Source organism: Schistocerca serialis, chromosome 5 (genome assembly GCF_023864345.2).
Source record: "Schistocerca serialis cubense isolate TAMUIC-IGC-003099 chromosome 5, iqSchSeri2.2, whole genome shotgun sequence".
NCBI lineage: Eukaryota > Metazoa > Arthropoda > Insecta > Orthoptera > Acrididae > Schistocerca > Schistocerca serialis.
Genome location: NC_064642.1, coordinates 320,097,972 through 320,115,451, shown reverse-complemented (window position 1 = coordinate 320,115,451; position 17,480 = coordinate 320,097,972).

Below are 17,480 nucleotides of genomic sequence, written 5' to 3'. Positions count from 1 at the left end.
AAAGTGAATGCGCTCTTGGATTCTGACCGGGGCTTAAAAGTTAGTTTGATAGTTGATGAGTTGGGGTTTTCATATGGTACCATCCAAAAAATTGTTACTGAGGATTTGGCCATGCGAAAGATGTGAGCCAAGTTTGTGCCAAAAATCCTGAGTGATGAACAAAAACTGAATTGTGTGCAAATTTCCCGGGAAATTTTGAACTGTGTCCAAGAAAACCCAAATTTTCTTCACAATGTGATTACCGGCAGTGAATTGTGTCTGGAGTAAGATTCTGAAACCAAATGCTAGTGCTGAGTGGCACATTGCCAATTCCCCGCGTCTGAAGAAAGCCATAATGAGCAAGTCAAGGGTCAAAACTTTGTTCCATCTTTTTTTTCTATACCGTCATGGTGTGGTTTACCTCGAGTTTGTCCCCTGGACAAACTGTGAATGCTAAATTATTATGTGGAAGCGCTTGACAGGTTGCACCCTCTGAATACGGCCTGACATCACCGCTTGTTGGAAGCTATGCCACGGCAATGCGCTGTGCCACTGCGTGCTGTGGGTGTTGGAGCACCTGATGTTTTTATTTCTTCTTTCCGAACTTTATTTCTCATTATCTTTTACCGCCTGTTCATGAACATGTTGTGTAAGATTACTCATGACGTACAACCATATTCATTACTTTCTTGACTACCACCTCTATTTCGTGCCCTTAAACTCCTGTTACCTGCAGTCTGGTTTTTATACCAGTTGTTGTTAACCTTCTGCTCACTGTATTTTATACCCGCTGAGGAGTTACTGAATAGAATTGGGGAGAAGAGAGATTTGTGGTACAACTTGACTAGAAGGGATCTATTGGTAGGACATGTTCTGAGGCATCAAGGAAGCACCAATTTAGTGTTGGAGGGCAGTGTGGAGGGTAAAAATCGTGGAGGGAGACCAAGAGATGAATACACTAAGCAGATTCAGAAGGATGTAGGTTGCAGTAGGTACTGGGAGATGAAGCAGCTTGCACAGGATAGAGTAGCATGGAGAGCTGCATCAAACCAGTCTCAGGATTGAAGACCACATCATCATCTTCAAAAGTCAACACTGTCAAAAATCTTCTTTAAATGTGCCAGTACTGTAAGCACTGATTAACCTTTCTTCAACATTTTGGCTAAGATAAATCTTGGGGTCAGTAATGCATTGCACACTGTAATTTTTCTCCAGATCTCAAATTGGTCTTCATTGATGTGGGCTTCTACCAGTATTTGTCATTCTTTAAATAATTTGTGCCGCTATATTCATACCTGTCAGCATCTATCTTTGGAATTGCAGTTATCATGTTGTTTGTTGTTGTGGTCTTCAGTCCTGAGACTGGTTTGATGCAGCTCTCCATGCTACTCTATCCTGTGCAAGCTTTTTCATCTCCCAGTACCTACTGCAACCTACATCCTTCTGAATCTGCTTAGTGTATTCATCTCTTGGTCTCCCTCTACGATTTTTACCCTCCACGCTGCCCTCCAATACTAAATTGGTGATCCCTTGATGCCTCAGAACATGTCCTACCAACCGATCCCTTCTTCTGGTCAAGTTGTGCCACAAACTTCTCTTCTCCCCAATCCTATTCAATACTTCCTCATTAGTTATGTGATCTACCCATCTAATCTTCAGCATTCTTCTGTAGCACCACATTTCGAAAGCTTCTATTCTCTTCTTGTCCAAACTATTTACCGTCCATGTTTCACTTCCATACATGGCTACACTCCATACGAATACTTTCAGAAATGACTTCCTGACACTTAAATCAATACTGGATGTTAACAAATTTCTCTTCTTCAGAAACGCTTTCCTTGCCATTGCCAGCCTACATTTTATATCCTCTCTACTTCGACCATCATCAGTTATTTTGCTCCCCAAATAGCAAAACTCCTTTACTACTTTAAGTGCCTCATTTCCTAATCTAATTCCCTCAGCATCACCCGACTTAATTAGACTACATTCCATTATCCTTGTTTTGCTTTTGTTGATGTTCATCTTATATCCTCCTTTCAAGACACTGTCCATTCCATTCAACTGCTCTTCCAAGTCCTTTGCTGTCTCTGACAGAATTACAATGTCATCGGCGAACCTCAAAGTTTTTATTTCTTCTCCATGAATTTTAATACCTACTCCGAATTTTTCTTTTGTTTCCTTTACTGCTTGCTCAATATACAGATTGAACAACATCGGGGAGAGGCTACAACCCTGTCTTACTCCCTTCCCAACCACTGCTTCCCTTTCATGTCCCTCGACTCTTATAACTGCCATCTGGTTTCTGTACAAATTGTAAATAGCCTTTCGCTCCCTGTATTTTACCCCTGCCACCTTTAGAATTTGAAAGAGAGTATTCCAGTCAACATTGTCAAAAGCTTTCTCTAAGTCTACAAATGCTAGAAATGTGGGTTTGCCTTTCCTTAATCTTTCTTCTAAGATAAGTCGTAAGGTCAGTATTGCCTCACGTGTTCCAGTGTTTCTACGGAATCCAAACTGATCTTCCCCGAGGTTGGCTTCTACTAGTTTTTCCATTCGTCTGTAAAGAATTCGTGTTAGTATTTTGCAGCTGTGACTTATTAAGCTGATAGTTCGGTAATTTTCACATCTGTCAACACCTGCTTTCTTTGGGATTGGAATTATTACATTCTTTTTGAAGTCTGAGGGTATTTCGCCTGTTTCATACATCTTGCTCACCAGATGGTAGAGTTTTGTCAGGACTGGCTCTCCCACGGCCGTCAGTAGTTCCAATGGAATATTGTCTACTCCGGGGGCCTTGTTTCGACTCAGGTCTTTCAGTGCTCTGTCAAACTCTTCACGCAGTATCATATCTCCCATTTCATCTTCATCTACATCCTCTTCCATTTCCATAATATTGTCTTCAAGTACATCGCCCTTGTATAGACCCTCTATATACTCCTTCCACCTTTCTGCTTTCCCTTCTTTGCTTAGAACTGGGTTTCCATCTGAGCTCTTGATATTCATACAAGTCGTTCTCTTATCTCCAAAGGTCTCTTTAATTTTCCTGTAGGCGGTATCTATCTTACCCCTAGTGAGATAGGCCTCTACATCCTTACATTTGTCCTCTAGCCATCCCTGCTTAGCCATTTTGCACTTCCTGTCGATCTCATTTTTGAGACGTTTGTATTCCTTTTTGCCTGTTTCACTTACTGCATTTTTATATTTTCTCCTTTCATCAATTAAATTCAATATTTCTTCTGTTACCCAAGGATTTCTACTAGCCCTCGTCTTTTTACCTACTTGATCCTCTGCTGCCTTCACTACTTCATCCCTCAAAGCTACCCATTCTTCTTCTACTGTATTTATTTCCCCCATTGCTGTCAATTGCTCCCTTATGCTCTCCCTGAATCTCTGTACAACCTCTGGTTCTTTTAGTTTATCCAGGTCCCATCTCCTTAAATTCCCACCTTTTTGCAGTTTCTTCAGTTTTAATCTACAGGTCATAACCAATAGATTGTGGTCAGAGTCTACATCTGCCCCTGGAAATGTCTTACAATTTAAAACCTGGTTCCTAAATCTCTGTCTTACCATTATATAATCTATCTGATACCTTTTAGTATCTCCAGGGTTCTTCCATGTATACAACCTTCTTTCATGATTCTTAAACCAAGTGTTAGTTATGATTATGTTGTGCTCTGTGCAAAATTCGACCAGGCGGCTTCCTCTTTCATTTCTGTCCCCCAATCCATATTCACCTACTATGTTTCCTTCTCTCCCTTTTCCTACACTCGAATTCCAGTCACCCATGACTATTAAATTTTCGTCTCCCTTCACAATCTGAATAATTTCTTTTATTTCATCATACATTTCTTCAATTTCTTCGTCATCTGCAGAGCTAGTCGGCATATAAACTTGTACTACTGTAGTAGGTGTGGGCTTCGTATCTATCTTGGCCACAATAATGCGTTCACTATGCTGTTTGTAGTAGCTTACCCGCATTCCTATTTTCCTATTCATTATTAAACCTACTCCTGCATTACCCCTATTTGATTTTGTGTTTATAACCCTGTAGTCACCTGACCAGAAGTCTTGTTCCTCCTGCCACCGAACTTCACTAATTCCCACTATATCCAACTTCAACCTATCCATTTCCCTTTTTAAATTTTCTAACCTACCTGCCCGATTAAGGGATCTGACATTCCACGCTCCGATCCGTAGAACGCCAGTTTTCTTTCGCCTGATAACGACATCCTCTTGAGTAGTCCCCGCCCGGAGATCCGAATGGGGGACTATTTTACCTCCGGAATATTTTACCCAAGAGGACGCCATCATCATGTAATCATACAGTAAAGCTGCATGCCCTCGGGAAAAATTACGGCTGTAGTTTCCCCTTGCTTTCAGCCGTTCGCAGTACCAGCACAGCAAGGCCGTTTTGGTTATTGTTACAAGGCCAGATCAGTCAATCATCCAGACTGTTGCCCTTGCAACTACTGAAAAGGCTGCTGCCCCTCTTCAGGAACCACACGTTTGTCTGGCCTCTCAACAGATACCCCTCCGCTGTGGTTGCACCTACGGTACGGCTATCTGTATCGCTGAGGCACGCAAGCCTCCCCACCAACGGCAAGGTCCATGGTTCATGGGGGGGGTGCAGTTATCATATTCTTCCTAAGATATGTAGGACAGGCGAAATATCCTCAGACTTTAGGCAGTTATCATATTCTTCCTAAAGTCTGAGGATATTTCGCCTGTCCTACATATCTTCCACATCAAGAGGAATCATTTTATCACTGTAAAACAGGATCTCAATAATTCTAAAAGAACATTGTCAACTTCAGGGAGTTTTGTTTTAACTTGGTCTCTCAGAGCTCTGTTAGTACTGGCTTACCATTTGAGCTCACTTGTAATTAACATTAGTTAATTACAGGTGCTTCTGTTTCCTTGAAAGATCTCTTTAACTTTTCTTCGGGAAGCATCTATTTTTCCTCGCATGTCTACAGCATTGCATTTATTCTCTAGCCATTTGTGCTTTGCTAGTTCCCACTTTCTGGCAACCATACTTTGTCGATGGCTGAATTCCCCTTTGCCTGATTAATGTTATATACTTTTATATCTTCAGCTTTCATCAGTTAAATTCATTATTTCGTGTGCTATGAAGAGATTGTCACTAGGCTTGTCGTTTTACTTATGTGATCCAGCTGCCTTAACTATTTGATCTCATAAACATGTCTTCTGGTCTATTCCTTTCTGTTTGTCATAAATTGCCTGATGCTCCCTCTGCAACTTGCAGCAATCTTTGGTTTATTTAGTTATTTAATCAGGTCCCATGTCCATAATTCCTACTTGCCTGCAATTCATTCAGTTTTCATCTATAGCTCGTAACAAGTTGGTTATGGTCAGCGTTCACATCAGCACCTGGAGGTGTTTTGCAGAGTATGAAATCTGGTTTTAAAATTTCCATCTCGCCATTATGCAATGTGAAACCTTACGGTGTCTCAAAGTCTCTTCCACATTCACAACCATCTTTCATGATCCTAAAACCAAGTGTTATCAATGATTAAGATATCATACTCACTTCATGGAGTAGGCAATGCACAGCCTCTACTGGAATCAATCATGTCCTTGGACATCAGACACTTCACTGTCCAGTGGGCGTGTAATTCAGGATGGTCCTAGGCACATGATCTTGCTGCATTCTTAGTAAATGGTTACACAAATTAACTTTGTTTTTTAATTTTTCTTTCCAAATTGAAAATTTGTAACTGTTGCCTTATTTTTGTATTTTGTCCTTCAGTGTGGAACCTTCGACAGCCCAGAGACATTCCATCTCAGCTGACATAATTTTTGTTCTGTATTTTTTAAAAAGAACCCATATCTTACTTCCATATAATAATATTGGAACTGCCATTGTTTTATAAAGCTTTAGTTTCATTTCTTATCTGGTTTTAAGTTTTGGAGGCCCCCCCCCCCCCCCCATATGCACATGTTTAAATTTGAAAAGTTTTGCTTCTATGTCATTATGAATTATTGGGGATATTTCAGGTCCAACACCGTTAAAGGTGGGAAACTACCCCAATATTTTACCATTTATCTCAATTTTTTAAGTTAAGTTTTTCACAGAAATGCCATTACTTTTGATTTATGTGAATATATTATCCATCCATATTGTTCTGTTATATTTCATAAGATAACTAGTGCCTGTTGTGTTGTCTTCTCTCCGTTGCGCTGTGACTTGGTTGGTTGGTTGTTTCAGGGAAGGAGACCAGACAGCGAGGTCATCGGTCTCATCGGATTAGGGAAGGATGGGGAAAGAAGTCGGCCGTCCCCTTTGAAAGGAACCATCCCGGCATTTGCCTGGAGCGATTTAGGGAAATCACGGAAAACCTAAATCAGGATGATCGGAGGCGGGATTGTACCGTCGTCCTCTCGAATGTGACTTTGTCCACACAGATATTAAAATGTCTTGGTGAGAGACAGCAACCTTTACTTGTTTTTGCTGATGCTGTTAGTTGCTTCCCCATGTCAATAAACACAGTAGAGTTTTGATACAGACTTTAGATCACTCTTATTAGAGTATTTGGTAAACTTTTCCCAATCAAATTTCACATAGGATGTGTTGATTCAGACTCAAATGCCTCTCAGAAATCAATGAAGGCAATGTGAGTTTCCAAATTGAATTCCCTTCTTTTCGCAATCGTTTATTTCCCTATGAAAGTGGCGTCTACTGTGGAGCAGCCTCATCTAAACCCCACATGTTCTTTGCTGATGATAGCATCTGCAATGCCTTAAACCTAATACTTACTAGTCTGGAGTATATTTTATAGGCCCTGGCCACCAGTCTGATGCTTCCATAATTTTTGCATTCACTCCTGTCATCTTTCTTGATTTCACTTTTAACCAGTTCTCAGGTATTGTTACCCTCCAGCACATAATCAGCAGACCCATAAGTCTAAGATGTGAGAAGCTTCCACGATATTTCCAGCACACTGCCTTAACCTCGTCCATTCCTGCTAGACCATATAGATAATCTCCTCAAGAGAAATGTTGTTTAATCTGTTGTGTTCATTTGTGTATGTCCCTTCCTCAGAGTTCTTATCTTTGTACCAAAGATCTCTGTAGTACAAGTGCTACACCTCATCAATAACATTTAGTTTCATGGTGTGTTTCTGTTCTTGATATATTTTCAGTGTCTTGTGTGTGTGTGTGTGTGTGTGTGTGTGTGTGTGTGTGTGTGTGTGTGTGAGAGAGAGAGAGAGAGAGAGAGAGAGAGAGAGAGAGAGAGACTGTCAGCCATGTACATTGTTTTCAGTGTTTGAAATGACTCTATCGTATGAATCTTTGGCCCATCTTTACTAACTTTGCTTTGATTAAAATATACTCTGCACAAAATTCTACGAAGCTTTCCCCCCTTTCATAGCTTTCCCTGTCAGTGTTCTCTATTACTGGCTCTCCCTTTCAGTTTTGCACTGTCAGACTTTCCCACAGTCATAATTCAATTTGCATTTCCCTTAAGAACGCTGCCTGACAAAAAAGTGAAGTGCCCACAAGATGTGGTTGAATGTCAGTGTAACTTCATATGCATGCACACCATTGGCAGGTAAGTAAATAGTAATCTGCAAATTCTCTGTGACACAATGGCCAACAGAGTGCATTGGTGGTGTTAGTGTTCAGTGTTGTTTCCAAGCCTGATAAGTTACAAGGTGCATGAACTGTTTGAGACGTTGAATGAATGATCACTGTAAGGGTCAGAGATGCCACATACTCATGTGAGACAATGGTACAAGTGCCTGACAGAATTTGAAAGGGGTCTCATTGTAAGTATCCATGTGGATGGTTGGTTGAATTGTGCAGTATTGAGATTTGTGGGGCTTCAGATGTGACTGGCCCACTTTCAGACTCTAGGGAATGTGAGGGCAAGCATACATTCCATTCGACCACATCTGACTGCTACAAGGGAGCACTGCTGTACTGTGCACAAAGTATACTCTAACCCCTCCACATCTGCATCTGCTGTCAGAGAACAAGTAATGGACTCTTTGCAACATTCTCTGCTTCACCCACTATTGCTAACAGATTAACAGCAGCTGGACTAGAGAAGTAATGTCCTTCGTGTAAGCTGTCATTAACACCCTACATGGGAAGCATATACTGCTGGTAATTGGCATCACATTCTGTTGGGCAGTGAACTGCAGTTCTGCACTATCACAACCCCCTGGAGGCTCACAATTATTTGGCGAGTTCGTGCGTGGCTACCGTGTGGGCCCCAGCCTTTGCATCATCTTTTCCCTTCCATGCTGCATGTCTGTCCTGCTATTCGTTTTCCCCTCCCTTGGGGAACATTTCTGAATTTTCAGTATCCTGACATCAGTCCTCACACTGTTCTTTCTTTCTTTCTTTCTTTCTTTCTTCTTTCTCCATCTCATAGCCTTCCTTTGCCTCAGCATTTGAGGTCCCTCTTTGTTTCTTCTTCCTCCTCACTGTACACTCCTGAAGGCCAGCCCATGCATCTGCCATGTAACAGGTGACTGGGTAACACGTAATTCCCTGTCCCAGGTTGACAGTTGGGCTTTGCATGTACCCTCCTATATAGGCCACATTTAGGGAGGGGTGACTGCCTGAGCTGTTACCTTCCCAAATTGCCAATTGGTCCCACTGTCAGGAGTTCAGGAGGTGTGACCTGAGGTGTGAACAGTCATCTAATTCAGGTGAGCCCCCACCTGAGGGATGGGGCTTCCAAGGCTGCTTGCCCCATTTTCTTCAGGATTTTTAAAAGACAGAGTTTTCAAGGTCCATATGGGTTCTGCCTTATCGGATACCTTTATCCAAGAAAATGGGGTGCCTTTCTTTCCCTCACCCCTTCTTCCGTCCTTTTCCTTCCTTCCCTGTCAATAGTTTATTATTTTATGGATATTGTAGTTTCCTCTTTTAATGTGAGATTTTATCGGTTTTATTTAATCTAAGGTCGGAGGGACTGATGACCGCATAGTTTGGTCCCTTCTCCAACCAACCATCCAAAATGGGGTGCCCAGGGCTCTGTCCTGAACGTCGTCCTCTTTGCTATAGTCATTAAACTTACTATGGTCCATCTTCCACTGGGCATCTCTGGCTCCCATTTTGTTGGTGATTTTACAATCTATTACTATTCTCCATGGATTTCTCTCCTTGAGCGTTGTTTTCAGCAGTCTGTTGATTGTCTTCACTCGTCGAGCATTGACAATGGCTTTTGCTTTTCCTCTTGACAAAACCATTTGTATGAGTTTCTGGTGGTGCAGTTGGTTTAATCCACCATCTTCACATCTTTGGCCTGTTGCTCTTCTGTTCACTGAAACTACGAAATTCCTTGGGCTCATGCTTGACGGGGAAACTTTCTTGGTCCTCCCGTGTGTCTTATCTGGCTGCCTGCTGTACCCGGCCCATCAGTGTCCTACGTCCTAAGATGTACTTCCTGGGGAGCAGACTGGACCACCCTCCTCCATTTGTACCAATCCCTTCTCCATTCAGAACTAGGCTGTGAGTGTTTCGTTTATGCATCTGCACGTCCATCCATCTTACGCTGCCTAAATACAATCCACCATCGAGGAATCCGTTTGGCCACAGGCACCTTTTGCACTAGCCCGGTTGAGTCTCTATGCAGAAGCTGCCGAACTACCACTGTCATACTGACATGGTGTTCTACTCAGCAGATATGCATGTCGTTGTCTGCTGTGCCCAGCCACCCATCATCCTATGACCTCCTCCTCTGACGAGTCCTTTGACCGCCAGTATTTGATGTGTCCTCTGTCTCTGTTACCTCCTGGAACTCTCTTTCAGCTAATATTAACTTCACACTACCTGCCACTTTATCAATGTGTGTGAATCCTTCACCACCTTGGCTTCATGTGGTGGCTTGTGTTCCCTTGAACTTAATTTGCTTCATGAGGAAACTACTGCAGGTCCAATCAATTGCTGCAAGTTTGTTGACGTTCACACAGAACTTAGCGACAGTACCTTGGGGTATGCTGATGGCTGTTGGACTGACTGTGGTGTCAGGTGTGCCTTTGCCATTGGCACTGACAATTTTCAGTATCAGCTTCCGAAACACTGTCAGTATATACAGCAGAGCTCTTCGCCCTGTCTCGGGCCACGCAGTACCTCCGGTGACACAGGCTTTCCAATTGTGTTATCTGTTCCAACTATCTGTGCCCTCCAGAACCTCTGTGTGCTGTACACTGTCCATCCTGTAGTGCAATGGGTCCAAGAAAGCTTCCACTTGCTCACTCTTGAGGAAGCCACGATGATGTTTTTGTGGGTTCTGGGTCACATCACTCTAAAGGGAAAAAAGAATGCAGTCATCCTACCTCGGCCAGCTAGTTCTTCCATTTCTTTCAATGATCTCTGGTGTTGCCATCTGTCAGCAGGTGTCACTTTAGCATCATCACTGGTTTTCCCCTTCATGGGAACAAGCTCCAGGAAATTAAACCTCTCCCAGCACCTTGGCTGACCACCTCTCGGCCCTCTGTGCGAGGAGATAATTTGAGGTGATTTGATGTGAACTCCATCGGGGTGTCAGAATGCATGATAATGTCAAGGATAGTTAACAGTTGTGCAGTTGTGGGCTAGCTTGCCTCAGGAGAGAACACAACTGCTTTATAAAATTCTTACCATCTGAATCTGTTTATGCCTCCAGGACAGAAGGGGGTGCAACGTCAATGGGCTTGTGCTATTGTTTGACCTATTCTCCTTCTTATTATTCCTTTTTTTTTTAAGCCAGCATATCTCAATGTCTTTTATCTCTTTATACACTCTCTCTTTATACACTCTCTCTTTATACACTCTCTCTTTATACACTCTCTCTTTATACACTCTCTCTTTATACACTCTCTCTTTATACACTCTCTCTTTATACACTCTCTCTTTATACACTCTCTCTTTATACACTCTCTCTTTATACACTCTCTCTTTATACACTCTCTCTTTATACACTCTCTCTTTATACACTCTCTCTTTATACATTCTCTCAATCTGTACATCTCTGGAGCTAGTAGACATGTAAATGTGTACTGCATTAGTGAATGTTGCTTTGTATCTATCTGATAATATAATCACTATGCAGCTCATAGTAATTTATCCCAAATTTGTTTACTCATTATTAGACATACTCCTGTACTGTTGCTGTTTCATTTTGCGTTGATGTGAGATGTGTGGAGGATTATATGAGGATTGTCAGGATTCGTCACAGGTTCTCTCTTCAGATAGTTATACAGGTAGGAATGGGATGCTTTTCCTTAGAGTAATACAAAAAGTATTGATTTTTTTGACACATTAGACAAAAGATCTGATAAAAATAACTAAAAATGCTGCATGTTTAACATAATGACTGCCATGAGGCCACTGCTGTACACAACAGAACCTAACCCCAGGAGCCGTGTGGCTACTGGCACCCACACTGGCAGTTAACATTTAAAAAAGTTGTAAATAAGTTATTTTACTGCATTCTGATGTATGTTTGTGCCAAGTTGATCAATATAGGTATTGGCATCTCAGGGTAACGTGAACTGAGTGCGCCATCAGATTGCTAGCTGTTGCAGGTAATTATCTCTCAATGAAAATTAGAAACAAACTGTAGTTGTAAATAATAGATAAACTATAAATGAAAAAAAGGAAACACTCTCATACACAAGATAAAATATATTGAGCAGGCGAATAGGATTGAGCATGTGGACATCTAGCGGTCAGAATGTTTGGAAGAGGATGGACAGTTATGTTTCTCACACCATCCATAAACTTCAGAACTCGTTAAGTAACATTCCTGACATTTATTTCGTACTTTTACATTTCTACTGTCTTTTTCTTTCGTAATTGCCAGGCAGTGGTATTTTGTATGTGCTGACAATGAACTCTGAGGTTGTGAGTAATCTTTGTTGAACTACTTAAACCTAACTAACCTAAGGACATCACACACAGCCAAGGCCGAGGCAGGATTCGAACCTGCGACCGTAGCATTCGCGCGGTTCCAGACTGTAGCGCCTAGAACCACTTGACCACCCCGGCCGGTGTTGAAACATAGAGCTTTGCAATTACTTTTGCTCAGTTGACATTCCAAGTAAAAGTTTCTATACAGAAGTTCTTTATTTGCATTGTTTCCAGTTGTTTTCCTATACCGTATTGATGCATTTGTCACTGATGTATTAAAGAGGAATTAAGGTGAATTTGTGGTACCATCAAATGATTTTTCGTAAGGGTGAGAAGTAACTAGTCACTTCATCTGAAATGTCTGTTCCTTTTTTCCCTTTGTTATATTTATCAACTACTGTGTTTAGTTTTTCAAATCCAGATCGATTTTTGCCTGGTAGAATGATATCTGAGGTGTTTTGTTGAAAGAAAGAACACTTCCCTTTCGTTCTTCCACTTTCAAACCCGAATGCTGTCGGATGACACTTTACCTGCTGCTGCCCATTCTGTATGCCTTTTTTAAAAAGATGCCTTCAGTTCTTTCGCAAAGTCCCCACTAACTATGTTTTCTTTTTAAGAAGCTGCTTTGTGAGAGAAACGAGTGTGTAATAGATACCTGTAACAACTGTTCAGCCCTCTGAAAAAATTATTCATAAGCTCCAGCACAATATTTTGTCAAGTTTTCGGATAAAACATTCATGTGTTCTTCACGAGTGACCATGCATAAAGCATATCCAATCATAATTTGAAAACCTTAATGCCATATTTATGGCTTTAACAGGGAATATTCTATGAAGATGGAAGTTGTCCAGTCAATGGTACCTTGGTTTCAGCTGTTGTAACAGTTTGTCATGTGCTATATATTCTGTACAAAATTTCCTTTGAAACATGCATTATTTCCCTGAACTTTTGGGTCCATGAGTTGGCAGTTCATTGCCTGTGCAGTAGATGCAATGGGAGAGTAACCGAAAGTGATTTCTGCTCATTATTTTAGGCAAATTGTCATTTTTGAAAAGAGGATTTGTGTTCCAATAATATTCTATTGTCGGATATATTATCAGTCCATTGTACATAATAATACAAAATAACTTATGAATTGTGTAATGGTAATTTTTTTTTACCAATGTTTCATCTGCACGCTATTGCTTACACAGTTACTGTCTAAAAGTTGTACAGTTTATCTGTTGATCACAGTTACAACCAGGTTAATCAATTCCTCATCAAAAAATACATTGAAAACTTAATATGGTTTCAAAGCATTCCTATCTGTAGGATAAGAGGAATCTTATAAGTATATTTTTCTTAATCTGTAAACACAATCTCTTTGAAATCAGTACCATTGACATCATACCATTCCATTGTCTACAACCTGGAATGTAATGATGATATTTTCTGTATCTGGGCTAAGCTCTGAAGACATGTTACCTTCAAAATGTCCTGTCAACCTGACACTATTGATGATACTTTTTACATTTTTTATTTTTTTGTGTGGCTGCCTTTCCTGATTTTTCTTGATGCAGTGGACCTGCTGTCCAGTACCACCAACTCTTGATACATGCCTTCTTTGTCTACTGATAGTAAAGGGCTGGAAGAGAGTGTTGAAGCATACAAGCCAAGAAATGAGTTAAATATCAATAACTCTTTTGTATTTAGTTGCTCTGATATTACAATTTCAACATTGGGTGAACATCTCTTATTAATCAGTACAATCTCTCTCTACATATTCTTATAACAGAATAGAAAAGAATAGATTTCTCTTCAGCATCTTTCAACTGTTTGTCATTGTAGACAGTGCCTCTTGTTCTCTGGCTTCCAAGCCACTATGTCAAAGCTTAATGACCCCTTCGCAGCAGACGGACGTGCCCAATTGCTATCGCCTCTTGGCAGTGTTCTGTGCTCACACATCTTGCTCTGATTGTACATGTATCAAAACAGCATGCACAGTGGAAAGTTCTCTACTTGCTAACTACCTAAACAATGTTTTTACATGAACGTCTTTCGTCTGTCTGCAAGGAAGAGGTGGAACAACATGTTACGCCACAAACAAGACCACTGAAATTCTCACCTTTGCTATCATAATTACCAATACAGTCATCATTCTCACTGCTGTCACTATCAGTCGTGTCCACATGTGCATCTTCTTCGTCAGAAAACTTCCAATAATGCTGGATTACTAACATCAATATCTGATACATCCTCAGTGGATCCAGAGGTTTTTCAATGACATGATGTCCCACTAATTGACAGTATGGGATCAATTTGTTTGAACTGATGTGGTTCATGCTAATACTACACAATAAAGCAGATCTCATTGTTTGTAACAAAATGTAAATTGGATTGGTAGGTTTAGTAACAAAAAATGCCCCCTCCCCCCAGTGCAGATCATTGTGGTACATTGCCACACACATGTGGCTGCATTGACCATGTGACCAGATGGTGCATAGTGCAGTTCATCAGATACTGTGAGCTGCTCAGAAAATACGAAAATCTGCTTCAAAAACTTTTTTCGTCTGGACAGTGTTTCAGTGTTATCACATTCAAGAAAACTGGGGACTAATAGAAGGTACTCAACAGAGAATTTTTGTGTTGTATGCCAGTCATTAATAGAAAAACGGCTGCAGATACTCCAATATGATTTATGGGCTTGTGGTAACTATTGTCCGATTCAGTGAAGTCTAATTTTAAGCCATTATCTGGCAAAGTAGGTTCAACAAATGAACTATCTGACACTAGGAAGGGCTTATCTTACAAAGTAGATTCTAATATTACGGAACTATCTGACGAGGTAGACTGAAAGTCCTGAACTGTCTGTCAATGTAGGAAATTGGACAGGAGATAGAAGCTAAAGTAAATAACACTGCAAGTACTTTGATCCAGTTGTATAAAGATTTGAAGGATGAGATCAGTAACCAATGTAATTAAGTTCACAAGGAAGTAAGAGCAAGTCTGAGAGGCGAATGAATGTGTAACTGTTTCAGAACAATGCAAAGAATTTAGAGAAATAGATGATACACCTGAAACACTATCAAATTTGGAGGAACGATTACTCGAAACCGTGAAATTCTACCGCACGAGAGAAAGTAAGATCATGTAATACTCTTTGTAAGGAAGATGCTGAATGTTGGTCAAAGTATGTTAAACAAGCAAATGACAATACAGTAATACACAGTCTGCAAGAGTATTTTCAAGATGTGGCTAAATCATGATGTCTATTGACTGATGATGGCCCATGATTTATTAGCTTTAATTTTAAGGAATTCCTTCATAACAGGCCAAGAAGGATTAGTTTGTAGACTATGCTTGGATATAGTCACGAGGGATAAGACTGATGACTGTATCCAAGTATAGTCTACAAACTAATCCTTCTGGACATGTTATGAAGGAATTAGGACGACTGTGTAAAACATACTGTTCTACGAGGCACACTACCTGGACACAACTAGTGCTGAAATTTCAAGTATCCTTAATGAGCTACCACATATGTCAATAGGATTAGCTCCTGTAGAAATTACGAATAAATGCTTTGTAGGAGAGCCCTTGTTAAAATTGTTTGCATGGCTGAATTCACCGGTGATTGACTCTGAAGATTTGCAAGTGAAGGTACAGTAGAATTTGAATACACAGGTAGGTACAGAGGCAAAACTTTTAATGATAATGCTATTGTACCACTCTCTCAAATACTTTGGTATTAGTAGCGCATTTTCATCACAGCTCAAATTTAAAAAAAAATTAAAGTAGGAAACAAGCTATTTTTTTTCTTCAGTTTTATGATGGATTTTTTTGAAGTTCAGAATATACTGCATACAAAATCAGTGTATCTAATAGAGGCTGATAAAGGGTAAGATAGAGAGATTATACGATATAGATATGATCAAAAGCCTTAAGGCTCCAAGAGAGTTGATGTCCTTTGTGGATTTGGGGGATAGACGACCACCGTTGTCAGTTAAATGTCTATCTTAGTATTCTTGAGGACTATTTGTTTTTTGCTATTCTGTTATCTTTTATTACTACTACACCTTCTAAACCACTGCTTCCAGAAACAGAACTAAAAAAGACACACACACCTGTATGTGAAGTGTCTAGTGTTTATTCAATAATAATTGCATCGGTACGTTTACAAGGTAGCCATGATCTTAGTTATAAACTTAACTGTAAATTAATATTTCAGAGAAAGTTTTGAAGATGTGTGATGCATGTGTAGTACACAAAAAGCCAAGAATAAGAACGATTTTAGCTCTATTTCATACGATAGTAATAGAAAGTGGAGGAAGCTATAGGACTATGATATTTGCACAGAAATGCTTTAAGACATGAGATCTTTGGATGAGCAATGAATACAGTAAGCTAAATATTTTGGCATTCAGAATAAGAAGTTATTGGCTGTACACATTTTCAAACATAAAGAAAGAAGAATAGAATGGTTGGTTTTCTGTTTGGATTTTTTTAAGTTACACGTGTTAAGTCACGCCACACGTAGGGAAAGTGTGTCCAGGTAGGAGATGGAAGGGGAGACAAACTGATGGCGGGCTAACATGTGAAGCTGAATAAGTAGAAAGATCTTAAGAGTTAACAAGAGAAGATTTGATAACTAATTATCTTTTGTGTTGTCTAAATCTAGTAATTACAAAAAAAGTAAAGGGTAAGCTGTTAGTACCAGTAAGTAGAAGCAAGATACATGTGAGAAGTATTTGTACATAGTGATGTTATGTGTGTTGCAACAAAAAAGGAGTTTATATATATTCAGATAGAGAGCAATCGGGCAATGTCAGCACAAAGCAATTGGGAAAAACCTAAAAAATAGCAAGAGGCTAGTAACTGGGTTTACTGATGTTTACTGATGTTTAGATGGGGCATACCCAAATAGCGAACGAGGTATGAGAGGGGAAAAGGGTAGATGGATCTGTAGGAGGAATGGCCCATACCGTGATCGGATAGGTTTGACACAATGACTGACGGTCCTTAAGAGTATAAGTGCAGTGAATATAAAAGTATGAAGCTGTATGATGACTGGTGATCACGTATCTGCTCCAGTGACGAATCCCTCAACAATTACACCAATAACCTGACCAGTGCTTTCCTCTCCCGCAACTATCCTGCAGACCTCGTCCACAAACAGATCTCCCGAGCAATACATTCCTCCCCATCCAACAACAACAATGTTCCTACCCCAGACCACACAGAAGCATCCCCCTTGTTACCCAATATTATCCTGGCCTCGAACACATCAACAAATATTCTGCCAGGGATATGACCTCCTCAAGTCAAGCCCTGAAATGAGATCATCCTTTGACAATATTCTCCCCACACCACCCAGAGTTGCCTTTCGTCGCCCCCCCTAACCTCCGTAACATCCTTGTCAAACCCTACAATATTCCCAGACCACCTTCTCTACCCAGCAGTTCCTACCCCTGTAACCGACCCCACTGCAAAACCTGCCCCATGCATCCCCCCGAAACCACCTACTCCAGCCCCTCTACTGGTAAAACATACACAATTCAAGGCAGGGCCACATGTGAAACAACACATGTCATTTATCAGCTGACATGCCTGCACTGCACAGCCTTTTACATTGGTATGACGACAACTAAACTGGC